The sequence below is a fragment of the Lathyrus oleraceus genome, chromosome 2, assembly GCF_024323335.1.
Source record: "Lathyrus oleraceus cultivar Zhongwan6 chromosome 2, CAAS_Psat_ZW6_1.0, whole genome shotgun sequence".
Lineage (NCBI taxonomy): Eukaryota > Viridiplantae > Streptophyta > Magnoliopsida > Fabales > Fabaceae > Lathyrus > Lathyrus oleraceus.
In genome coordinates, this window is record NC_066580.1 from 354,371,261 (window position 1) to 354,398,174 (window position 26,914).

A 26,914-nucleotide genomic window follows, 5' to 3' on the forward strand; every position below is an offset into this window, starting at 1 on the left:
TTAACAGAAAGTTGCCACAAGCAACAGGGCGAGACTGAGTCGCACAAAACAGTAGGAAAATCTCCTCTTCACTTAGCAGTGTCTCTGTATCTGGAAAACCTAGGAAAGAATGTGCTAGAATCATCTGGAAGTACCTCAATGCAGGGTTGTGAATTACCTGAGAAAACTGGGTAGAAGGATCTTGGCTCCCTCCGCCTGATATTTTAGTCCAAAACTTTTCCACTTCTCTGCTCATAAAATACCCCATCGGTGTATCTGGAATAGCATCAGGAGTAGTCTGGAAACCTAGCAAATCACCAAACTCCTTGTGAGAGAATGAGTAGTCAATCCCGAACAACCTGAAAACAGCGAGTCCATCGGGTCCAGCCCAGGGGTCATAATGAAACGAGCTGAGGAACTCAAGAGTCAAGTTCCTATAAGTGTTGTTCCTGTAGTCAAACTGTTCCCACTGGAGTTGATGGCATAAAAATCTGACGCTTGGCTCTATCCCCAAGGCATCCATGCAGTCATGGTCAGGGTACCTGGTAGGAGCCATAGGGCGTCTCATGTGAACATAGTAACGCTCTCTCTGTGCATCATCTCTAAAGGCCACGTGCATGTCATCAGGGTTCTGCATTCTGTACAAGGTTAGCAAACAAGTCCTGAAAGCACATAAAACATTCAATCGTTAGTCCTGACATAATAATAATAATATAAACAAAATAAAGTAAAAGTAAAAAATAAAAAGTACAAAAAATAAAAAACCATGGGTTGCCTCCCATGCAGCGCTTGTTTAACGTCATTAGCTCGACGACCGATATTTAAACATCATTGGAAGGATATGGTGGATCACTCAGAGTATGGCAGGTGTATGTTGTCGGGATGTCACCTCCTTCGTAGGGCTTCAACCTCTGTCCATTGACGATGAACGGTTTACATGTCTGGTTCTTGATTTCAATAGCACCGGATCTCAGGATCTTAGATACTTCGAAAGGGCCAGTCCATCTCGAACGGAGTTTACCTGGAAAAAGTCGTAACCTAGAATCGAACAGGAGAACAGGATCGCCTATTTTGAAGTCTCTTCTTATGATTCTTTTGTCATGCCAAGCTTTTGTTCTTTCTTTGTATATGATGGCATTTTCGTAGGCAGATTGTCTGAGCTCTTCTAATTTGTGGATGTCAAGGATACGTTTCTCACCAGCTGTCAAGTAATCCAAATTCAAAGTTTTGATGGCCCAATAGGCCTTATGTTCCAATTCAAAAGGTAAGTGACATGATTTTCCATAGACCAGTTGATAAGGGGTTGTTCCTATAGGAGTTTTGAAAGCGGTTCTATAGGCCCATAATGCTTCTTGAAGTTTCTATGACCAATCCTTTCTAGATATAGAGACAGTCTTCTCGAGGATTTGTTTTATCTCCCTATTAGATACTTCCACTTGTCCATTGGTCTGTGGGTGGTATGGTGTTGCTACTCTATGCATAACTCCATACTTGCTTAAAAGTTTATCAAATATTCTCGATATGAAGTGCGATCCTCCATCGCTTATGACTAAACGGGGTGTTCCAAACCTGGGAAATATATAATTTTTGAATAATTTGATGACTACTCTGGTGTCGTTTGTGGGTGCGGCGATAGCTTCAATCCATTTAGACACGTAGTCAACAGCTACTAAGATGTACTGATTTCCAAAAAATGGTGGGAACGGTCCCATAAAGTCTTTACCCCATACGTCGAAGAGTTCTACTTCTTGGATATTTCTTAACGGCATTTCATTACGTCTTGAAATATTTCCTGTGCGTTGGCATCTATCACACTTGACAATGAAAGCATGGACATCACGCCACATAGTAGGGCAGAATAGGCCAGCTTGAAGAATCTTGGCGTAGGTCTTAGATGTGCTGGCATGTCCACCATAGGGTGCAGAGTGACAATGCTCAATTATATTATTTACCTCTTCTTCTGGAACACAACGGCGGAAAATGCCATCTTTACCTCTCTTGAAAAGAAATGGTTCGTCCCAATAGAAGTTTCTCATATCACTATAGAACTTCTTCTTCCGGTGGTAGTTTAGATCAGGGGGTATGATGTCAGCGGCTAGATAATTAACAAAGTCTGCATACCAAGGTACATCACTTATGGCTAAGGATTTTTGAAAATACTCATGAGGGTCTGGGTTATCTTCTTCAATGGTTTCTAGTTGGGCTATCAGTCTATCATAGGCAAAATCGTCATTTATGGGAACTGGATCAGGTTTCAGGTATTCTAGCCTAGATAGGTGATCAGCTACCACATTATCAGTGCCTTTCTTATCACGGATATCCAAATCAAACTCTTGCAGTAATAGAATCCATCGAAGTAACCTAGGCTTGGCATCCTTTTTGCTTAGTAAGTAACGAATGGCAGCATGGTCGGTATAAACTATAATCTTGGCTCCTACTAGATAAGATCTAAATTTGTCTATTGCAAAAACTACAGCTAGGAGCTCTTTTTCGGTTGTTGCGTAATTGAGCTGTGCAGCGTCTAGGGTTCTACTGGCATAATAAATCACATGTAACTTCTTATCTTTTCTCTGACCTAGAACGGCTCCAACAGCGTAATCACTGGCGTCACACATTATCTCAAACGGTTCTGACCAATCAGGGGGTTTCATTATAGGTGCTGAAGTCAGAGCTTCCTTCAGAAGATTAAATGCTTCAGTACATTTTTCATCGAAGATAAATTCAGCATCTTTCATTAAAAGACCAGTTAAGGGCTTTGTTATTTTGGAGAAATCTTTGATGAAACGTCGGTAAAATCCGGCATGTCCAAGAAAACTTCTTATCTCCCTGATAGTCTTCGGCGGTTTTAGATTCTCTATGACTTCTATTTTTGCTTTATCTACCTCTATACCTTTTTCGGAAACTATATGTCCTAAAACAATCCCTTCGGTGACCATGAAATGACATTTTTCCCAATTTAGCACAAGGTTTACCTCCACACATCTCTCCAGGATTTTCTCAAGGTTGACAAGACAATTTTTGAAATCTGATCCACAAACTGAGAAATCGTCCATAAATACTTCCATAACTCCATCTAAATAATCAGCAAAGATAGACATCATGCAGCGTTGGAAAGTTGCAGGAGCATTACAAAGTCCAAAAGGCATTCTTCTATAGGCAAAAGTTCCAACTGGGCATGTAAAGGTAGTTTTTTCTTGATCTTCGGGGTGAACAGGTATTTGGAAGAATCCTGAATATCCATCTAAATAACAAAAGTAAGAGTGTCTGGCTAGGCGCTCCAACATTTGATCTATGAATGGTAATGGGAAATGGTCCTTCCTAGTTGCTTTATTTAATTTTCTATAATCTATGCACATACGCCAACCTCCATCGGTTCTTTTTGCTACAGGTTCGCCCTTCTCGTTTTGTACGACTGTGATGCCTCCCTTTTTGGGTACTACATGCACGGGACTCACCCATTTACTGTCCGAGATCTGATATATTATACCTGCCTCTAGTAACTTAAGAACTTCAGTCTTAACTACCGCACTCATTATAGGATTTATTCTACGTTGGTGTTCTCTGGAAGGTTTTGAATCTTCTTCAAGCAAAATCCGATGCATGCATACGGATGGGCTTATTCCTTTTAGATCAGAGATCTTATATCCTAAGGCTGAGGGGTACCTACGTAAAACTTCTAATAATTGATCGGTTTCTTTTTGGTTTAAGGTAGCACTGACTATAACTGGACGATTCATATCTTCATCCAGAAATTCATATCTCAGGTTTTTAGGCAGTTCCTTAAGTTTTACGGTCGGTTTCATAGGGCAAGGCATAGGATCTGGGGTAAGAGATAAACATTCGTGGAGGTTATCATCAATGTAGGGTGTTTTATAATTGTCATCTTCCAAAATAAGGGTTGATGGCAATTTTATAGATTTATTTTCTTCTTCTTGTTCTAATTCCCTAATGCATTCTTCGATGATATCTAAGGCATAACAAGAATCTCCTATCACAGGTGCCATAAGAAATTTTGACAATATAAATTCTATCTTCTCTTCACCTACCTCAAAAGTTAGTTTTCCTTTTTTAACATCTATTACGGCTCCAGCAGTCGATAAGAACGGTCTACCTAGGAGGATTGGTATGTCGTCATCTTCTTTAATGTCCATGACAACAAAATCAGTAGGTATAAACAACTGACCCACCCTAACAGGGACGTCTTCAAGTATGCCTATAGGGTATTTAACGGATCTATCGGCTAATTGAAGCGACATCTTAGTAGGTTGTAATTCTCCTAAGTTTAATCTCTCACAAACTGCTAAAGGCATTAAGCTCACACTAGCTCCTAAGTCTAGAAAAGCTTTTTCGATGACATGATTCCCTAAAATACAAGGAATGGAAAAATTTCCGGGATCTTTATCTTTCTTTGCTAACCTATCTTCGGAAATAGAATTACATTCCACGGGTTTCGGATCTTCAAGTCTACGTTTATTCGTAAGTATGTCTTTGAGAAACTTAGCATAAGAAGGTATTTGGGTGATGGCTTCTGTAAAGGGGATTTCTACGTGAAGTTTTTCTATAACCTTAACGAATTTTTGATATTGATTATCGATTTGGGTTTTCTTTAATCTTTGAGGGTATGGTATTGGTGGTTTGTATGGCGGTGGTGGTACATAGGTTTTATTTTTAGGTTCTTCTCCTTTTTCTTGACTTTCCGGGGTTTCAGGCTTCTCTGGTTCCTTTTCCTCACTCCTCTCAGAAGTTTCAGGCTCACTTAATCTAGGGTTTAAAGGCTCCTTATAAGCGGTTCCACTTCGTAGAGTAATGGCATTAGCTTGCCCTTTCGGGTTTTGTTGAGGTTGTCCAGGGAACTGTCCTCCAGGGGTAGTCTGTGGGGCTTGGTTTAACGCTACCTGAGAGATCTGGGTTTCAAGCATCTTATTATGAGTAATGATTTGATCAACCTTGGTTCCTAACTGGGTAATTAGTTCGTTAACATGGACGCTTTGGTTCATGAACTCTTTGTTTTTCTGTTTTTGAGCAACGATGAAATCTTTTACAATTTCTTCAAAGCTCGGGTTTGGCGGTACAGGTTGCATAGGTTGATTTGTTCTAGGGGCTTGGTAACCTTGTTGTCTCGGAGGTGCGGTATTTTGAATAGGGTTATTATTTTTGTAGGAGAAGTTTGGGTGATTCCTCCATCCAGGGTTATATGTGTTAGAAAATGGGTTCCCTTGGGTATAGTTCACTTGCTCAGTGTTGGTTTCATTTAACAGATTGCATTCGGCGGATTGGTGTCCTTGCGTTCTACATATCTCACAATTCGGCGAAACTGCGGCTACAGTATTCGGAGTTGTACACATATGTTCGACTCTAAGGGCCAACGCGTCCATTTTAGCCTGCATCATGTCTATAGAGCTTAGCTCATGTATTCCTCCTTGGGCTTCCTTCTTTTCCACTGTCGCTCGTTCTACTCCCCATGATTGATGGTTTTGGGCCATATCCTCGATAAGGGCACTAGCTTCAGGGTAAGGTTTATTCATCAGTGCGCCACCAGCGGCAGCGTCGATGGTCATCTTAGTGTTATAATGAAGTCCATTATAGAAGGTTTGGATGATTAGCCAATTCTCTAAGCCATGGTGTGGGCATGCTCTTAATAGTTCTTTATATCTCTCCCAGGCTTCGAACAACGACTCTCCTTGGAGTTGGGTAAATCTAGTTATAAGGTTTCGAAGAAGAGCGGTCTTACTTGGGGGAAATATCTAGCAAGAAAAACTTTCCTAAGGTCATCCCAAGTTGTTATTGAATTGGGTGGAAGGGAATCTAACCATGATAGAGCTTTATCTCTGATGGAAAAGGGAAATAATCTTAAGCGTATCGCCTCAGGAGAAGCTCCATTGGTTTTAAAGGTGTCTGCTAACTGAAGAAAGTTTTTTAAATGTTGGTTTGGGTTATCAGTAGCGAGACCTGAGAATTGTCTCTGTTGCACTAATTGCAGCAGGGATGGTTTAAGTTCAAAATTATTGGCTGGGATAACGGGGTTTACTATACTGGAACTAGGTTCCTCGTTTGATGGTTGGGCGAAGTCCTTAAGAGGTCTTCGGTTTTGTTCTTCGGCCATAGCTATCCTATTCCTATGGAAAAATAAACGTGCGCGAGCGTAACGTTCAGGTTCAGCTAGAGGGTCTACTAAACTTCCGGCACTGCGAGTCTTTCGCATTGACCGGTGGGTAACAACCTTAGTCTAAACGGTATAACTACAGGGTAATGAAATTTGACGAAATTGGTCCCCGGCAACGGCGCCAAAAACTTGATGCGTGTTTTTCGCAAGTGTACGAATCACGTCAAAGTAATATAAAAGATTATCGAATCCACAGAGACCAAGTGTCAATCTATCAAACCTGTTGTTATGGTGTGTATCTAAGGCAACTATTTTTAAGGGTTTTAATAAGGGTGCAATGGTAAATAAAATTATAATTTTAAATAATAAATAAAGACAGGCTCGAATGTAATTCACGCAATCAATGATAATCCAGTACTTGTTAGTGGAACTACTTATGGGCAATGTTTTCTCCTTTGAAAAGAACTAATTTAACAGGAACTGTCGCTTTCGCGTATTCAGAACCGAGTTGTACTCTCTAATCAACCCCTCCTATTGTCACGGATAAAAAGGTGCGTACTGCGTTAGAGTAGTAAACCTATTTTTAAGAAATATAGTATCTTAACTAAGTTGAAAAGTATTTTAACCTGGACTTCTTAGCAAAAAGAGGTTCTTACGAACCAGAGTTTAAACTTCCTAACGCGTCCGAAAATCGTTTTAAAATCTCTTTTCTTTTTAATCTAAAATCTCCTAATAAACTAGACAAAGCGCTTTTGGCTGTTTTTGAAATAGTTAAAAACAATTACTTGAATTGAAAGATAAAATAGCCCTTAGGTGTTTCCACGAACAATTATACTGATTACTGGTTTAATTACGATCCTTACATTCTAACCTTTATAGAATTAGTTAGACATGATAAAGTAAATATTCTTTTTATAGTTTTTCATAAAAGTAATTTAAAGCGAGTGCGGATAATAAACAAAGTAAAGTGCGAGTGCAGGAAATAAACAACGTAAATGTGCGAGTGCAGGAAATAAACAACGTAAATGTGCGAGTGCAGGAAATAAACAACGTAAATGTGCGAGTGCAGGAAATAAACAAAGTAAAGTGCGAGTGCAGGAAATAAATAAAAGTAAAATACGAACTTGAATTAAAATGGCGGCAGGATTAACTTCCTCCAGAGTGCTCCAAAAACTCGAACCACAGACAGATTACAGACTCGATCACTCGATTGCAGAGGCACCCCGATGTGGAATGGCAACTGCTTTATAACTGATATATGCCTAGAGAATTCTAATTCTGGATGAAGAAAAACGAAAATCTAAGGTCCTATTTATAGTAAAAACTGAAAGCATGAAATGACAGGGACGCCCCTCCACTAAAAAGTGGAGGTTACTGATTTTGGCCTTGTGGCGCCCGCCACAGGCCTATGGCGCCCGCCATGGTCCCTACAGGGGATGATGGAGTGGGGATCGTGGGTCTTGACGGTTGAGGAGTGGTCTTGAGACGTGGCCACGTCATGGCTAACCCCATGGCGCCCGCCACGGTGGGTGCCGTAAGTGCAAAACGCTGAATTTCTAGGTTTTCGCCCGTTTTCACTCCTTTTTCGCTCCTTTTCCCGATTCAAGCTCCGATTATTATAAAAACCTGAAAACATAAGAAAACAAAGAAATAACAAAGCAAAACAACAATAAAAGCTAAGAATGCATGCGAAATCGGAGTCAGAAATACGGTGAATTTTAGTGTGATCACTCTCCAACATTGGCTCAGCTCTAAACATGTGCTCTGGCCTCACAACAACCAACACAATCCACACCTGAACCAGAAGTCACCTCATCACCCCCAGAACAACTAAACCCAACCACATCTGACCCTCCACCATCTGAAACAACTCACGCTGACACTCAACCACCCAACTCTGACACATCTCCACCAAATACATCCACTGAACCACAAACTCCCACACTCACCCTAAGCCCTCCCACTTCTCCACCCTTAGCCTCTGAACCTGAAAACACCCTGCCAACCCTTGAGGAAGCAATAATGGTGTTTGCAAAAGCTTCAGTTGACAAGGTCAAGTCTCTGACCATCAACTCTGGCATCAATGATGATCCTTCAGCTATAAGGACACACTGGAACAGAGTGATCAGTTGGATGACCTATGAAGCCTTCAAGCTGAAGGGCCTCTCTGAGCAAGTCCGCAATGACTTCATCAGAGACGCTGAGATCAGACTACAGGAGCGCCTAGCCAGAGAAGCTGAAGAGCGAGCCCGCAAAGAAGCAGAAGAGAAAGCCAAACAAGAAGAACTGCAAAGGATCAGGGAAGCTGAAGCCAAAGCTCTAGCTGAATCCCCTGCTACTGCCGTTGAAGCTGAAACCAAAGCTGCCGCTGAAGCTGAAGCACGCCTTGCTGAAGAGTCTGCCACCAGGGTAGAACCGGATGCTCTGACTCAGGGGGAGTCCTCCACCTTTGTCCCTCTGGTTCTAAAGACACTTGAAGATCTTCAGAAAGAACAGAAGGAAGTCCGAGCTAGATTGGATCAACAGGATTCACTAAATGTCAACATTTAGAATCTGCTGACCCAGCTGCTCCAGAGAATGCCTCCACCTCGAAACCCTTAGGCACCTAGGACTTGTTTATGTGTTCTTTTGCTTGTTGCTCTGATTTGTTTGTTGCTTTCTTCTTTGTTTGTTTTGCTTTCTATTCTCTACCTATTGTTTGTTGTCTGTGTTTCTGGCATTTGTGAATATATATACATCTTTTTGCCCTTTCATATTACTAAGCCTTTTTTATTCTGACAAAAAGGGGGAGAACTAAAAACAGCCCTGATGAAAACATATCTAACTCCTATCAGTACTCTGCAAACATTGTTTCTAATCCTTTTAACTTAGAAATTTGCAGGAGAGTATCTAGAAACACCATATCATGGTAGGTCCGGTAAGAACTTCTGAACTCCCAGACTTATCTTAGGTGGAGCTTGCTTCTATCTGATCTAATACTCTAATCTAAAAATGTTTCATCTCTGAATTAATATTGTTTTGTCATCATTAAAAAGGGGGAGATTGTAAGAACAAAATTAGTTCTACAATAGAATTCCAGGATTTTGATGATAACAAAGGATGAAACCAAAAATGGCACCCTAACAAAAAATTTCTAAGTGTGCAGGACACTGAACAGCAACAAAGGATTCTATCAGATACAAACTTTGATCAGATATAAAGTTCTAGAAGATCAAATGCATCTGAGGAAGAAGTGCGCCCAAGAAGTTCTGAATCTGAGCAAATAAAGACAGTAAAAAGAACCAGAAGCTCTAAACATCCACTGGTTTTAGTTCTAATGATCTAGAAGACTGATACTCTGAGAAGCTCTGATGTAACTTCAACATAATCTCCTTCTGACGTATGACTCCGAGACAACAGAGACTCTGATAAAGATTCACCAAATCCAGAAAGAGTAACGGAAAGAAATTCTCATTATGGAAATGAAGTATTTTAAGAAAGAAGTTATTCAGGGAGACAAATTGGTTATGGCAAGAAACACATAAGTAATGACATTGAATGCTCATCAAAGACCAATATTCTGTCATCACTCCAACGGTCCTTCTGACTACTATATAAAGGACAACCTACCTCATTGAGAGACACAACAACGCACTGAAAAAGTCATTCATATTCTCTCTCAAACTTTTCACGAGTTGCTGCTCATACGTGAAAACTTTTGCTCAAACTTTTTGGTGTAATACTTGCTTACTCTTAGAAGCACTCTCTATTACAAATTTATTTTGCTAAATTGCTTTTGTTCCTCAAGTGACTCTGCGTAGTCTGTATACTTGAGAGGACTAAGAGATCATTCTCTTAGACGTTTGGTTGTATTAATATTTCAAGATTAGTGGATTAAGTCCTTTTTGAAGGCGAAATCACCTTGGGCGGGTGGACTGGAGTAGCATTATTTTATAAGAGAACTAGTATAAAATTCTGTGTGTTCGTACTTTTGAAAAAGCTTTTAATTTCTAAAACAATTCAAATCCCCCTTTCTTGTTTTTCTCACCTTCAGTTGATTGATCTTCTTTGAGAATATTCAAATGTGTTTTCTTGGTCCTATCAAGACATGCCTGGTTTGGATTCTAAGATTATGGAGCATAGATTGCCGTTGAAGCCAGAATGCCCGCCAATCAAGCAGAAGTTGAGGAGGACTCGTCCTGATATGGCAGTAAAGATCAAAGAGGAAGTGCAAAGCAGATTGATCCTGGTTTTCTTGTTACTGCTGAATATCCGTAATGGGTGGCCAATATTGTGCACGTTCCAAAGAAAGATGGAAAAGTCAGCATGTGCGTTGATTATAGAGATTTGAACAATGCTAGTCCGAAAGATGATTTTCCTCTTTCACACATTGACCTATTGGTAGACAATACAAACAAATTCAAAGACTTTTCATTTATGGACAAATTTTTCGGATATAATCAGATCAAGATGGCACCCAAAGATATAGAGAAGACCACATTCATTACACCCTAGGGAACATTCTGCCATAGGTTGGTACCTTTTGGTTTAAAGAATGTTGGTGCAACATGCTAGAGAGTTATGATCACTCTTTTTTATGATATGATGCATAAAGAGACGAGGTTTATGTTGATGATATGATTGCCAAATCAAGTAATGAATAAGAACATGTTAAGCATTTGTTGAAGTTATTCCAGCATTTGAGGAAGTACAAACTCCAATTGAATCCCAATAAGTGTACTTTTGGTGTTCGTTCGGGTGAGTTATTGGGATTTATTGTTAGCGAGAAGGGTATTGAAGTTGATCCCACCAAGATCAAAGCAATACAAGAGATGCATGCGCCCAAAACTGAGAAGCATGTCAGAGGTTTTCTCGGCCGCTTGAATTATATCTCAAGATTTATATCGCATAGGACTGCCATGTGTGCACCTATATTCAAGCCTCTTTAGAAAAATCAGTCTTGTGATTGGACCGAAGATTTCCTGAAAGCTTTTGACAGTATTAGAGAGTATCTACTTGAGCCTCTGATTCTGTCTCCACCTGTTGAAGGAAGACCGTTGATAATGTATTTGATTGTTCTTGATGAAAGTATGGGTTGTGTTCTTGGGCAGCAAGATGAAGCTGGAAAGAAAGAATATGCAATTTAATACCTCAGTAAGAAATTCACCGACTGTGAGACTCGGTATTCTATGCTAGAAAAAACTTGTTGCGCATTGGCTAGGGGTGCTAAGCGTCTGCACCAATATATGCCGAATCATACTACTTGGTTGATATCCAAAATGGATCCAATCAAGTACATTTTTGAGAAGCTTGCTTTAACTGAAAGGATTTCCCATTGGCAGATGTTGTTATTAGAGTATGATATTGAATACCAATCTCAGAAAGCTATCAACGGTTGTGTCTTGGCTGACCATTTCGGTCACCAACCGATTGAAGATTACTAGTCAGTGAAGTACGATTTTCCTGACAACGAGATTTTGTACTTGAAGATGAAAGATTGTGATGAACCATTGCTTGAAAAAGGGCCAGAACCTGGTTCCGGTTGTGGCATGGTATTTGATGGAGCTGTTAATTCATTTGGTAATGGCATTGGGGCGATGATTATTACTCCTCAAGGCACTCATTTTCCATTCACAGCTAGACTCACTTTCAAGTCTACAAACAATATGGCTGAGTATGAAGCTTGCATTTTTGGGATTGAAGACGCCATTGATCTCAGAATAAAATATTTTGACGTCTATGGAGATTTAGCTTTGGTTGTGAATCAGATCAAAGGTGAATGGGAGACTAATCAACCTGATTTAATACCAAATTAGGAACCTCATCCTAAAACTTCACCATAATTATAGAAGCCAACGTTGCAAGAGCATCTGCCATCCGGTTTTCATCTCGAGGGATATGATGAAATTCAACCTTTGTAAATAAATTTGAAATCCTCCTCACATAATCTCTATATGGTATCAAACCGGGTTGATTTGTCTCCCAATCACCTTCGATCTGATTCACAACCAAAGTTGAATCTCCATAGATGTCTAAATACTTGATTTTGAGATCTATGGCTTCTTCAAGCCCCATAATGAAAGCTTCATACTCAACCATATTGTTTGTACACTTGAAAGTCAATCTAGCTATAAAAGGAAAATACATGCCTTGCGGAGTAATAATCACTGCCCCAATTCCATTTCCATACTAATTAACAGCTCCATCAAATACCATGACCCAAAGGGAACCAGGTTTTGGCCCTTCTATAAACAATGGTTCATCACAATCTTTCATCTTCAAGTACAAGATCTCATCATCAGGAAAATCATACTGCACTGACTAGTAATCTTCAATCGGTTGATGAGCCAAATGGTCAACCAAGACACTACCTTTGATAGCTTTTTGAGATCAACATTTGATATCATACTCTGACAATAACATCTGCCAATGGGCAATCATCCCAGTTAAAGCAGGCTTCTCAAAAATATACTGGATTGGATCCATTTTGGATATCAACCAAGTGGTATGATTCAACATATACTAACGCAGACGCTTAGCAGCCCAAGCCAATGCGCAACAAGTCTTTTCAAGCATAGAATATCGAGTCTCACAGTCGGTGAATTTCTTACTGAGGTAGGAAAAAGCATATTCTTTCTTTCCAGTTTCATCTTGCTGACCAAGATACAACCCATACTTTCAACAAGAACAGTCAATTACATGATCAATGGTCTTCCTTCAACAGGTGGAGATAGAATCAGAGGCTCAAGCAGATCCTCTTTGATATTGTCAAAAGCATTCTGGCAATCCTCGGTGCAATCACAAGATTGATCTTTCCGAAGAAGCTTAAATATAGGTGCACACGTGGCGGTCATATGCAAAATGAATCTTGAGATATAATTCAAGCGGCCGAGAAAACCTCTGACTTGCTTCTCAGGTTTGGGTGCATGCATCTCTTGTATTACTTTGACCTTGGCAGGATCAACTTCAATACCCCTCTCTCTAACAATGAAGCCCAACAACTTACCATAACGAACACCAAATGTACATTTATTGGGATTCAAGCGAATTTTGTATTTCCTCAAATGCTGGAATAGCTTCAACAAATGCTCATCATGTTCTTCTTCATTACATGATTTAGCAATCATGTCATCAACATAAACTTCGATCTCCTTATGCATCATAGCATGAAAAAGAGTAATCATCGCTCTCTGGTATGTTGCACAAGCATTTTTTAAACCGAAAGGCATCACTCTATAACCGAATGTTCCCTAAGGTGTAACGAATGTGATCTTCTCCATATATTCGGGTGCCATTTTGATCTGATTATAAACGGAAAATCCGTCCATAAACGAAAAGAATTTGAATTTTTTAGCTGTATTATCTACCAACATATCAATGTGTGGCAGCGGGGAATCATCCTTCAGAATAGCTTTGTTCAAATCTCTGTAGTCGACACACATACAGACTTTTCCATTCTTCTTAGGAACATGTACAATATTGGCCACCCATTGTAGATACTCATTAGTAACAAGGAAACCTGCATCAATCTGCTTATGTACTTCTTCTTTGATCTTAACCGCCGTATCAGGATGAGTTCTTCTCAACTTCTGCTTGACAAGCGGGCATTCTGGCCTCAACGGCAATCTATGCTCCACAATCTCAGAATCCAAACCAGGCATGTCTTGATAAGACCAAGCAAACACATCTGAATACTCTCGGAGAAGATCAATCAACACCTTCTTAACCTCTAGACACAATCGAGACCAATTCTTAAGTTCCTTCACATAATCCTCAGAACCCAAGTTGACTAACTCAATATACTGTTCGAACGGATGAATGGCTTTTCCCCTCGTACTCAAGTAGATGAGACAATTCATCAAACCCTTTTTCATCACTTTCTTCTTCAGCCTCAAACACAGGGAATTCAAAGTTTGGAGAAGGAGTAGGATCATTGTATTCAATGGGTTTAGAAACCAACCTACATAATGATTTGATATTTTGAGTTTAGAAAAGTGAATTGAGACCAAATATTATGCAGATGGAAATTTTTTGTTTATTTTTGTTTTATGTGATTACCATTTTCAGAAAAGTAAAAAGTAAAAAGTAAAAACATCATAGATGTGGATGAACAGAATTGCATTTTATTGATGATCGATTTGAAATATGCCCCACAATGTTCACTTCTCCCTTAGGCAGAGGAGAAGGATTTTATTTCAAAAATAATAAAAAAAATACTTAGAGCGATGGGCAACAATAGGAACATCAACAATGATCCAATTCTTGCAAACCTTTCCATGCGTCACAAAATTGGTGCAGTCTTCATCTTCGTCACCCTCGATCACTGCAACTAAGTGTTGTTCATTACCATAGATGAACCCTCTTCTACGGAAACTCGGTTGCATATTTTCAACTTTGACAATAGACATCCCTTGCTGGAAACCCAAACCAGCTTGGTTCCTGTTCTCGGCGACCTCTACCATCCGGCCACATTGGTCATAACTGCCAGCTTCAATAATCTTCTAAGCATCTTTAAAAGAGGACATAGGTGCCCTAACTTTCTTCACTTCAGCAATAGATAGAGCTTGGAACGGAGTTCCAACCTCTTCCTTAACTTCCACATATGAGAAAGACGACATGTGACTTAACAACAGTGCTTTCTCTCCGCCCACAATGATGAGCTTGCCATTATTCACAAATTTCGACTTTTGGTGCATCATGGACGTAACATCTCTAGCGTCATGGATCCATGGCCTTCCTAGCAAGCAAATATAGGTCGGGTGGATGTCCATTACTTAAAAACTAATATAGAAATCACTCGGACCTATCTTTACTGGAAGGTTCACTTCACCAATAACAGTGTTGCGAGAACCATCAAATGCTTTGACAATCACACCACTGTACCTCATCGGAGCGCTTTGATATGATAACCTTGACAGAGTTGACTTGGGGAGCACATTCAACGAAGAACCAGTATCAACGAATACATTTGACAATGCCTCCTCCTCACAATTCATTGATATTTGTAGTGCTAGATTGTGATTCCTTCCTTCCTCAGGAAGTTCTTCATCACAAAAGCTCAAGTTGTTGCAGGAAGTGATGTTAGCCACAATGTGGTCCAACTGATCCACTATTACACCATATTCAACATATGCTTGCTCCAATACTTTTTGCAATGCTTCTCTGTGCGCTTCAGAATTCATAAGCAAAGACAACACTAAAAATTTTGAAAGAGTTTGGAGCAACTGCTCCACCATATTGAATTCACTCTTCTTTACTAATCTTAGTACCCCATAATCATCACTAGGCTTCAAATTGCTGGATTTACCAGACTGACACTTTGGAGCATTAATTGGATTTGCCACAAGTACATTAACCTTCTTACCAACAGACACATCTTTTGGGAAAACGAGACCAAAAACACGACCGCTATGGGTCACTTTCGTAACATCAACAATGTTCACAATGGAATTAGTTGTAGGAAATGGAAGCTCTTAACCATCCTCCAACATAGTAGCATTATACTGATATGGAATAGCTTTATCGGATGCATACGGGACGGGGCCCACTAACCGTATTACTAACGGTGATACCGATCTTTTGACATTGTTACTGCTACTGTTGTCAAACTAAATCACTACCATATCAGGCGTTTTAAACACTGGTACTATTACAATGACATCATCTATATCCCTCCACTGCTGAATCTAAATTACATTCTCCTCCATCAACTTTTGGATATCTCCCTTGACGATTGAACACCCACAAGGGTTTACACTGCAAATTGCACAACCGTCATGGTCGTGTGCACAATCACTGATGGTACACAGAGTCTTATGCATTTCTACCAAGGACCGACGAAAACATTGCACATCGAACACTTGGAAACATCCCAAACAACCATCTACCATATTAACAGAGGAATTACCATGAGCAGGAAATGGCTTAGCTTTCACATTCGGCGCACGGTCCTCAAAGGACACCATCCCACTCTTCACTAGCTTCTAGACCTTGTACTTCAACAGGTAGCAGTTTCCAATATCATGGCCGGGAGCGCCTTGATTAAAGGCACAACGAAGTTCTGGCTTATACCACCATGGAAGTGGTTCTGGAATTTGTGGCAGATTCCTCGGCTGAAGTAAGTTCGTGAGAACCAAAGACAGATAATGTTCGGCTTAGGTCATAGGAATAGGGTCAAAAGAGACCTTTTTCCTTTCAAAATTTTGTTGTTGTTGTTGATTATCGCTGGTGTTAATGTTGTAGTTGTTTGTTCTTTGTTATGGCTGTTGTTGACATTGTTGTTAAACTGGCATTGATTGGTTGTTAGAAAATATAGGGATAATGGATGAAACTTGATGATGATGTTGACGTGGTTGCGGACTTCTTCTGACATGAGGCATCTTTTTCCTCCCCACTGGTACTGCATTGGTTTCGCCTTCCTTTTTCCTAGCGAAACCGCTACCATACTTCTTGCTCGATGATACCTCTTCCTTAGACAAACGTCCCTCACGGACACCCTCTTCTAACCCCATCCCCATGTTTACCATTTTGGTAAAGTCACTGGGGGAACTAGCAATCATTCGTTCGTAATAAAACAAACTCAGGGTCTTAAGGAAAATCTTGGTCATCTCTTTTTCTTCCAAGGAAGGGTTGATCTGAGCAGCTACCTCTCTCCACCTTTGGGCATACTCTTTGAATGTCTCTTTGTCTTTCTGAGACATCGACCTCAGCTGGTCTCCATCAGGCGCCATGTCCACATTGTATTTGTACCGTTTCACAAAGGCTTCTCCCAAATCTTTGAACGTGCGAACACATGCACTATCTAACCCCATATACCACCTCAGAGCGGCACCAGTCAGAATGTCTTGGAAATAGTGAATCAATAACTGATCATTATCAGTTTGCATTGACATTTTCCTAGCATACATGAAGATATGGCTAAGTTGACAGGTATTTCCCTTATACTTTTCAAAGTCAGGGACTTTGAACTTCATCGGGATCTTGACATTCGGCACTAAGCAAAGTTCAATAACACTCTTACCGAACAAGTCCTTACCTCTCAGAGTTATCAATTTCTTTTGCATCTTAAGAAATTAATCCTTCATCTCATCCATCTTCTCATAAACATTCGGACCCTTAGACGGCTCAGAATGGTAGATGGTGTCCTCAACACGAGGTAGAGTGTGAACAACCATGGGGGAACATACATGATAGGGCTAGATGTCGGCATAGAAGCTAAATTAGGCGCAAATCCTTCAGGCACAAAGTTTGGTGGCATTCCCCACGGGAATCCGGCAGGCATAGTCGCAGTATACTGAGTGGTAGGCATGATTGAGGTAGCAACCTCTAAAATGACAGTCCTCTGAGGAGGAGGAGTTGCGTGCGTTGGAGAAGACTGACTCTGGGCAGCTAAAACAGACTCCATCATGGCAGTCAAGTGAGCAATTTCGTCCTTTAACTCTCTGTTTTCTTGTTCCAAGTGTTCCATGATTCTCGGTTGATTGGCGCGAGTGTTGTATCGGCGAGTCAGCTTGGCTGACGCATAGAAGAATAACCAATAAGACAACTGGCGGAAGAAAAAACCTATTATGCAAATGATGCATGAAATGCAATGTTTGGATTTTTTTATTTTCAAGGAACATACTATTTTAGTTGAAAAAATACAATAACAATAATAACAGTTCGACTTACCATAAAAATCTCTTTTATTCATAAAATTTGGAAGGATTACATTGAGTACAATTTTCAGAAACCAAAAAACAAATACAATAGAAAAAAGGAAACTAATCATCCAAAGGATCCCTTAACAACAATGTCAGATGATCTAACTGCTGGCGCGTACTTCCTTCGGATGCGTCGAATCTCGGACTCAAAAGAAATCTTCATCTGAGCCTTCTCGAGGACAAGTTGATCAAAATTCTTCTTCCAAACACCGGAAGGCTGAGGCATACTAGAGGAAGATAGACCCTCTGGCTCTCTCTGTCTCTTCATTGCTCGGTCTTCAAGAAGTTTGATAAGCGCGTCTTTGTCCTTAGACTCAAGATGCAAATCCTCATGCTTTCTACTCAAAGCATGGAACCGCTCTTCCCACATATCTTTCTCTTGCTTCATCTTGGAGAGTACATCTTCCAACCCCTCTAGATCTGGGTTAGGGAGAGTTAATGGCTCAACCACAACCACATACATAGGTCTTTCACAAGCATACATCATCTTCTACTCTAAAGCTCTCTTCTTCACCCATGAAGTGTAAGCTTCCAAAGATATACAGTTGCGCGGACCAAACTCGGATCTTCCTTTCCTATGCATCTTATGCCAAGCATGTATCATCTTCTGCTTCAAATATTGGGGATCTTTACCCTCTTGATAGAAAAGACCTTCTAACTGAGTGTTATTAGGTTCGTCTCTTAAGTGGAACCCAAGTTGACGACGGGCCAAAGCAGGGTTGTAGTCGATTCCTCCTTGTGTACCAACGAGAGGCACATTAGAGAATTCACCACAACTGTCAATAATATCCAAACTACTCAATGAAGAATCATACCAAACTATGTTATCATTAATGAGAGACATAAGTCTTTGAGACCACCATAGACATTGTTTGTTCTCCACAAAAATAGGTGTCTGAGGCAAGTGCGAAATAAACCACTTATACAGATGAGGAACACAACACACAATAGTCCTACCACCTTTGGAATTCCTTAGATGCAAAGAGAAATACATATCACCCAACAAAGTAGGCACAAGATTCCCAATCAAGAAGATTCTATTGGTGTTAACATCAACAAAACCGTCAATGTTAGGGAACAAAGCCAAACCATAAATGAGCAACACAAAGGTGGCTTCAAAAGAATCAACACTACCGGCTTGAGCAAAGGCAGTTTCTTTCACAATAAGGAACTCAGATGTCAACCCAAACAGTCCTCCTTTCTTCACCCAATGAGCCTGAATCTCAAACTTCTTCAGATGAAGAGCTTCAGCTATAAGATGAGATATGGGGATCTCCTCAAATCCACTAAAAGGAACCTTGTTAGAAACAAGTATTCCCAAGATATGGGAATACTCCTCTAACGTAGGCATAAGTTGATAATCTGGAAAATTGAAGCACCGGTAGAGAGGATCATAAAACTGAACCAACACACTCAAGAGTCCTTCAACCACATCAGTAGACAACATAGATAGAAGCTTCCCACGATGTTGCTTGAAGTCCATGGCATCTAATACAAAAAATGATAGCTTCCTTAACTCTTTCAAGTCGGGACATCTGAAACTGTACTTCTTAGTGTTCCTTCATCCATAATCCATGGTTTTAAAATATTTGCAAATAAAACCTCAGTTCCTTGAAGCTATTTTATGATGAATGTCATGATGCACATGAATGCATGAATGCAACAATCACAAGTAAGGGATCACACACAAGGAAAACAAATAAAGGTCAATGGATGAATCAAGTCATTGTGAAGATCAATCATCCATTTTGGTAGATTATAGTTTTGATCTTATCAACACCTAAGTTCCATTGATATTGACAAGACTTGATTGGATCAACCAAGAATCAAGGGTTTGTTGTGAGTCACGAGCATGGAGACGGGTTAAGAACCATCCCAGAGGAATTTATAAAGGGTAAAACCTATAGATCATGTTCTAAAAAGTTCCCAGAGTCTTAATTCCATATATCGGATATTACAGGTTAGGATGACTGACTCATCAACCCATAATATTCTCAAGAGAAACTCGTCTGAGTGTAGTATCGCGTAACAATTGTTATCAAGTCTACACTTGAATAGCCTCTCGAACCCCAAAGCAGAGAAATTAATGCCTAACCACAAATAAGAGGGTTGGTTACATAGAGGGAAGGGGTTAGCATCTAAAGTGTCCTAGTTACTTCTAGGGAGCCCTTTTTTATGTGTGCATGTGTTTTGGTATAAAAGATATTTTCAATAAATAGTGTGGGGATGAGAACATAATTCATTAATTATATTTTTTTTGTGTTTGACAAGACCTTCGAACTTGTGCCTACGTACCAACTTAAAAATGAGGGATCAAAACCTCGTAGTTTGTGGTAACAATTTCAAAGTGAGTGAATTGCTTTTTAACAAAATTTGAAGTTTGAAAGAGGCAAAAAAGGCCTAACAAAGTTTGAATGAGTGTTAGTTCTTTTTGTCTTTTGAAATTTTAAGTCCATATGGTTAAAGTCATTTACAAGTTTGATTAAGAAAAGAGTTCAAAAAATGCGATGTCATAAGGCAAAAGTTTCTAGTTTGCAATACACTCAAAGTTTAAAATCACAAGCAAATAAGGTTTTTGAAAAGAGGGAGATATTTGACATTTAAGAGTTCGGAGGAGATGAAAAGACTAATCCTAAGCATAAAATTAAAATTTAAGAGTTGAAAATATTTGACCAATGGGATGCAATCCAATAGACAAGAATGTCATATAGAAACCCATTTTTCCTTTGGACTTTAAAAATCAAGCAATATCAATACACAAGTAGCAAAATGAAGAGCAAGGAATCAAATAAAGAGAGCCATATCCAAGCTAGAAACTTCATTGTCTTATTCTATCTTCCATGTATCAAACGACATACTCCTTGAATGACTCAGAACAAGGCATTACACACAGGTTCAAAGTAATACTTGCATCAAGACCATGTAGTAGATGAACTGAAGTGGATCCCAATACTTGCATCAAATGAAGGCTTACAACACAATGACTTGGTTTCATAAATCTTGGCATTGGTCAGGTCCTTTTACATAAGGAATGTTGCCTAATTCTAAGTCTAAAGCTCAGGCCAAGTCCAACAGTCCTCATAAACATTTTTTTAAAGAGTTTTTGTTGTTTATTAAGTATTTTAAGGTCCTAAGACTACAAACACAAACAAGGTACACAAATAAATATATACAATCACAATATATGGCTCAAGTGAGCAAAGTGAGAATAGCATTAATATAAACAAGTTAAATGATATGTATAATGACAAATCGTAAATGGCTTGAATTTAAAGTGCATAAAAGTAAATTACTTTGAAATTAAAAGTTAGTCAAATGTTAGTTGATTAGAAGTTAGTGGAGTTTTGCTTTTCAATTATTTAAGTCATTCTTTGGAGAACACTCAACCCTCTATTCACAAGCATGGATCCTTGGACCAAGACATCTTCCAAAGGAAGGAAAAAAGGCAAAGATTCCACATAATACCATGAAAGGGGGGAGACTTACAATCTTACTTACTAGATTGATATCCCTTTGGGTCAAAATTTAGCGCTATGTTAAGCAATCGTAATTGGACTTATGTAGAAGTCAAAACTATCTGAGATCAGGCAATAAATTTTTTGGTGTTAATGCATGTTAGAGATATAGTATAATGAACCATGTTCCTAAAACATGCCACACACAAAAAGAAAATGACAAAAGGATGGACCTAATCTCATCCATACTTGTATTGGTTCATCTAACACAAAGTTATTGATGAACCATTTAGCCTAAGGATATTGAGACTTCATTAGTCAATGAGAGGAATTGGATATAAAGGGATTGAAGATGAAGAGGGAGGGGAAATGAGACAAACACAAATTGGTCATGGGAGGAGTTTTATCAAATTAAAATCATTCATTCATTTTGGGAGATGAAATATACATTTCATCAATCCCCTAAATCCAATGATTTTAATCCAACAAAAGTCAAATTAACCTTGACCAAGGCCCAAACACATAATCAAACTTCACAGGTCAATAAAAATGGCTCAACACAATTTATTCACAATAAAATAAATTAAAAATCAAATTAAAATTCTTTAAATTAAATTATGTTTTATAAAAAACATAAAACTTCTTCAAAATACCAAATAAATGGCCAAGAGATTTATCATAGGTCAAAGAAGGTCAAAGGACCTTGCAGAAAAAAAATCATTATTTTTTGAAAGTCAAAAATATTTTTAAACAATTAAAAATATACACAAAAACAATTAAATCATGACAAATATCAATATTGGTCCAAAAAATAATTCTAATTCAGAAACTGAAAGAGGAAAATATTTGAAAATGTTTAGTGAAAGTCCCATATTTTTTGGATCAATAATGAAATTAATATGAATTAGTGAAAAATAAAATAATAAAAAAAAATTCAAAAATTCAAAAATACGTGGACCATCTCATCTCCCTCATTAATTGCGGTGGCAGATCAGATGAACCAGAGCGTGCATTCCACAAAGGTCTGAGTCAATTGAGATGCACGCGTGGTAATTAGAAGTAACCCTCAAGATTAAAACAATTTAACTGGATCGTATGGTTGAGATGCTTCCAACATATCGCTGGAGCCAGAGCTCCGGTCTTCTTCTCCGGTGGACCTCACTGGACTGCTCCACCTTCAACCATCACCAAAATGAAAAAGTAAGACATGGATTTAAAGAAAAAATGCTCAGAAGCTCGAATCTGGCCTCAATTTTTTCCAATTCCAAGTATATGAAAAGATACAGGGATTGGAATTTTGAGGATCATGAATTGAGTTGCTTTAATTTGACCTCAAAGCAACTCAATCTTGTTTCCTACATTGGTAGGACCTCATACCACCAAAAATCAACAAGAATAATGGATAATTGAGAGAGAATCGAAGAGTAGAAGTTTCTGAAAAATCACCTTCGAGTAGACCCAATTTCACTTGATCTTGATCTAGATTTGATTGCTTTCTCATCCTATTGCTTGCAGAAACCAAATGGAATGAAAAGGGAAGTGAATTTCTGGAGTTTGAACTTCCAAACTGAAGGTGAAGTTCAAGCTCGATTTCAAGAGAAATATCAGAAAATTGTATGGAAGTGAGGGTTTGCAATGGTTTAGCAAAGCTTGGGCAGGGTGTTGATAATGAATCTGAATCCCTAAGCTTGTTTAAATAGGAAATGCACTTGATATTTGCACCATTTTAAATTTAGATAATTTTAGAAACCTCCTTACATGGGTGCATGGGCAATGATTTAGGCCTTGAGGATGATGCGATCCACTTCCAATTCATGTGTAAAGAGTACTGAATGCATCACTTGTTAGCATGCAAAAGAAAATGATCATGTGAAGTCCAATCTTGCCAAAACACTCTCCATAATGAAGCCATGTGCAAGTCCCCCAATTTTAATCCAAATGAGATGATCTTGGATGTTTTGGAAAGGTGAGATGAAGGGGAACAACTTTCCTGTTGAGCACCTTTTCATTTGAAGCTTGGATCATGATTAATGTTGAGTTAGAACTTTGGGAAATCAAGAATATTTGAAATATTTCTAAGTCCCTGTAGCACCTCAAATTTGCACCTATCATTGTACATACATTATCATATTAGGTCATAGCATAACATGGTCCACTGCATAGCATTGCATTGTCCCATTTGCCTCAAGTGCAAGATTATCAGGAGAATTAGGTCAAACTGATCAGGTGATCAGTCAACCAAGCAAGCAAGTGTGTTTCTGAAGGAGACAAGGCCCTAGGGTTGGTCCAACATGTTCACATGACTTGGGGATCCATTTGAAGTGTTTTGGTCAAGGGTTGGATGTTCAGAAGTCATCAGTCCATGCACAATCAGTCAGAAACCCTAAAAAGTCAAACTTGGTCAACTGTGACTGATTTTATGGTTTTGATGGATGGATTTGGTTTGAGAGAGCTTATTCATGTCCAAATAGGCCTCATATATCATGGCAAACAACATCATTGAAGAATTTGAAGCCAAATCAGAAATTTCCAAAAATAGAAACTGGACCTGTAATTTTAACTGCCAAAAATGGAAACTTCTTGAGCCTAAACTTACATCATGATACAAGCTTCAAATGAATTTTTTCCCAACATGAAAGTTGAAGATCTTGTTCTCCCATTTCCAAAAAGTCCAAGAACTCTCAATTCCCATGTATGGTTGGCAAGATATGATCAATTCATTTTCAAAAATTCTTGAACTTCAAAAGGCCATATCTCTCAAACCATTTGGCCAAATTTGGTGGGGTTTTTTCCAACAAGTCACATTTGACCTCCTCTTTCCAAAAATGTAACCCTCATGCACCAAAACCTCATGGATCAAAATGGCATTTTTTAACTATTATGATTAATTTCAAGTGTGGTGCAAAAGTGAAATTTTGAATTAACCATTTCCAGCCATTTTTGCCAATTGAATATGTTCAGAATTAGTGTTTTGGTTGTGTTACAAGCCCAAATTCGTGGCCTTTGTCCTTACACCTCACCATATGAGCCAAAGTGGCCATTTAGCAAATTGTTTCATTAAACTAAATCATGTTTAGCATCCACTTAGCAATCATAAACAAACATACATAAGCCATTTTTCTGTCATTTGGAAACCCTAGCAGCCACAATATTACAGCAGAAAACTCTCTCTCTCAAAAAATCTCATTTCCATTCTTGAACTTTTGCTGAAAAATTCAAAGAGAACTCGAGCTACCCTTGCTTGCTACATCATCTCTCATCATATTTGAGCTGATTCCAAGCATCAAACACCAACTGTAACAACCATTTCGGGACTGTTTTCTTCAAGCACCATCAATGGCAGTTCAAGATTGGAGCCATCTCAAGCTATCTCGAGCCAAGCCAACTTCATCACTCAACTTTGGGGAGCTGTTAGAGTATCTGTTTCAAGCCAAAACAACAAAATAACGACTGCATCATCACTGCACTTCAGATTTGGTGAGTTTTCGATTTCATCCATTTGTCAAACTATTACATGCTTTAGAGAGATCTTTGCACACTGAGTTCCATGGTAGCTTTGGTTTTGAAAATGATTGGGTGATGCTTGAGTTATGCTGTTTTTAAGTTTGAAGATGAAATGTATTTTTGCTCGATTCAGGACTTGTAGTGAGTTTTAGTGAAAATTGATGTTGGATTATGTATGTATGTAGCTTGCTGATCATTTTGGTATGCTCAATTTCATTTTCTGGAAAATTTTTGTTGAACTCGAATTGGGGAAGATGAATGTCATGCTACTGTACATAAACCCTAATTTGTTCATAAGCCAGCCCAGATTTTTTCTTTCCCACGTGCATTGCATGGTACTGTGCATACTGGCCAATGAAAACATTTCCTCTCCATGAGCAAAACGACCGCGTTCTGTTAAGTGGCTTGGTTAATTACAAGTATGCCACCGTGACTAATAAAACCATTAAATCATGTTTAATTTATTTTTTCTTTTTAATATTTATTTCATTTGATTACTCTAACTTTGAAAAATCATATCTCCATCATTTTAAATCCAATTCTCATGGGAATTTTTGCATTATTTTCATCATGACCTCTACTTAATTATCATATTTTTTCCAGAATTTTGTGATCAATGGATTTTATTTGGCATATTGATTTGTAACATGTATCCATATTTTGCACATTCCACCAAATCATTTGTGAAATAGTCATGCCTTATCCTATGGACCTGAAGATTTTTGTGCATAAACTAGACATCTCTATGGTGATTTTAGTGTAAAGATCTTGAATTTATCTTATCTGGATTGTGAGTTATGAATTTTTGAAGTAGGGTGTGACAATTTGCGTCACACCATTGATGTGCAACTTGTTGATTTTCTTAGCCATGCTTCTTGACCTCCAAATGGATTGAATTTTTGCATGATTGAGCTTGAGTATGTCTAGTTTACATATGATTTTTTGTGGATTTGTTTATGGCATTTTCCAATTGATTGAGATTTTTGTCCCCTGTCTGATCTTATGTTGACTTTTTGTGACACATGTGCCCATTTGTTTTGTGAAATGCTCATACTTTATTAGATGGACATGAAATTTTATATGTGATTACTAGACATCTTAATCTTTGCCATGGTTTTAGTCCCATTCATTTCTCATATGCCATCCCTGATTTATGATTTTTTCAAGTTGATGCATGTTTGGTTGCTTTCTTTGAGAATGTTCAAGATTGCCTTGCCTTTCTGATTTTCATTGACTGCCTTCTACTTGTCCAAATGAGATGAAATTTGACATGCTTACCATGCTGTGGGTTATGATTGATCATGATTTATTTGGTGATTTTTGGAAATGTTTGAGATTGCTTTTGATTCAAGTCTTGCTGTTGACTTCTATGAGCTTCCATATGCCATGCTTTGACTTCATTTGTTCATGAAATGATGATGATGTTTGATATGAATGTGAACCCAATTGGTTTTGTTTCTTAATTGTTTGAACATGATTTTGGATAATTGCCCTTTGCTGTTTTAACTTTTTCATTCTCTTTTGACCCTAGGCTTGCCCTAGTGGTCCTGTTACTCACATTTGAGTTCATTTTTGCAGGTTGACCAACAAATGACCAATGAGACCAATTCTTTTTGATTGAGCTTGCTTGTTTATCATGACTAATTTGTTTTGTAGGTTGCTTGGCTCACATGCCTTGAGCCTTGTGCCTTGCACATTCACTTGCTTATGATTAACTGTTGATGTCTGTTTCCTTTTGCTTTGTTTTGAAGTTGCATACTAATGTCTGCTTGACTATTTCAGGTGCTTTTAGTTGCTCAGTTCCTTGTGAACTTTTGCTTTGCTTTGCTTGTATGAGCAATTTGCATTGAGGTATATTTCTAATCTTCATGTAGTCTGGAAGACCTGGCCTGTTACTTGGCCAGGCAACTGTCTGAAGTCCTCCTTAAGAGGCAATGCTTGTGTATGTTTAATTTTGTCCTTGTACATATTCAAAGACCTCCTAAGTGAAGAGGCAATTGGAAGAACCCAAGGGATATGCAATCTATCCCCTGCTATTCTGTGTGTTATCTACTTTGCTCGCACCACTGTGTTGATGCATTGCAGATACAAACCCAAGATCTTGTACAATCGTACAATTGAGTCAGTATCAAATGTGTAGAAGGGTTCCCACTTTCTGAACCCACACATTCTTGTCTTAAGCTCTCCCAGGC

The 26,914-nt window shown here is 38.7% G+C and overlaps 1 non-coding gene across 1 annotated transcript; it reads left to right on the plus strand.

The window, feature by feature from the left end:
* Window positions 1-5,592: 5,592 nt before the first annotated feature.
* LOC127124700 (small nucleolar RNA R71) lies at window positions 5,593-5,699 on the plus strand. The gene has a single exon (XR_007804161.1). It is a non-coding gene; the product is annotated as a small nucleolar RNA R71 (small nucleolar RNA).
* Window positions 5,700-26,914: the final 21,215 nt, after the last annotated feature.